At 36.3% G+C, this 223-nt stretch overlaps 1 protein-coding gene across 1 annotated transcript in view; it reads right to left on the reverse strand.

The window, feature by feature from the left end:
• Positions 1-223, reverse strand: part of LOC119581897 (PIN2/TERF1-interacting telomerase inhibitor 1-like) — a gene marked incomplete in the record, with an annotated part of 6,988 nt that overhangs the window by 6,276 nt on the left and 489 nt on the right.

Consider the following 223-nt stretch of genomic DNA (forward strand, 5'->3'; position numbering starts at 1 on the left):
CCCTGCTTTGAAGCTAGGCAAACAGGATGGGATGACATCATAATAGCATTTGTATGTAAACAACAGCAGCAGTTGCAGGCAATCATAAGATTTTGATACGTAATTCTATAGCCTTTTAATGTTGTTATCAAAGGGTATTTTTGTGTCTGTCAGTTGCATTAACATTTTCTATGAATCAGAGGTACAAAACCTATGCAGCATTTGAAATATAGACACCGGTATG

The sequence above is a fragment of the Penaeus monodon genome, chromosome 15 (genome assembly GCF_015228065.2).
Source record: "Penaeus monodon isolate SGIC_2016 chromosome 15, NSTDA_Pmon_1, whole genome shotgun sequence".
In the NCBI taxonomy this organism is placed as follows: Eukaryota; Metazoa; Arthropoda; class Malacostraca; order Decapoda; family Penaeidae; genus Penaeus; species Penaeus monodon.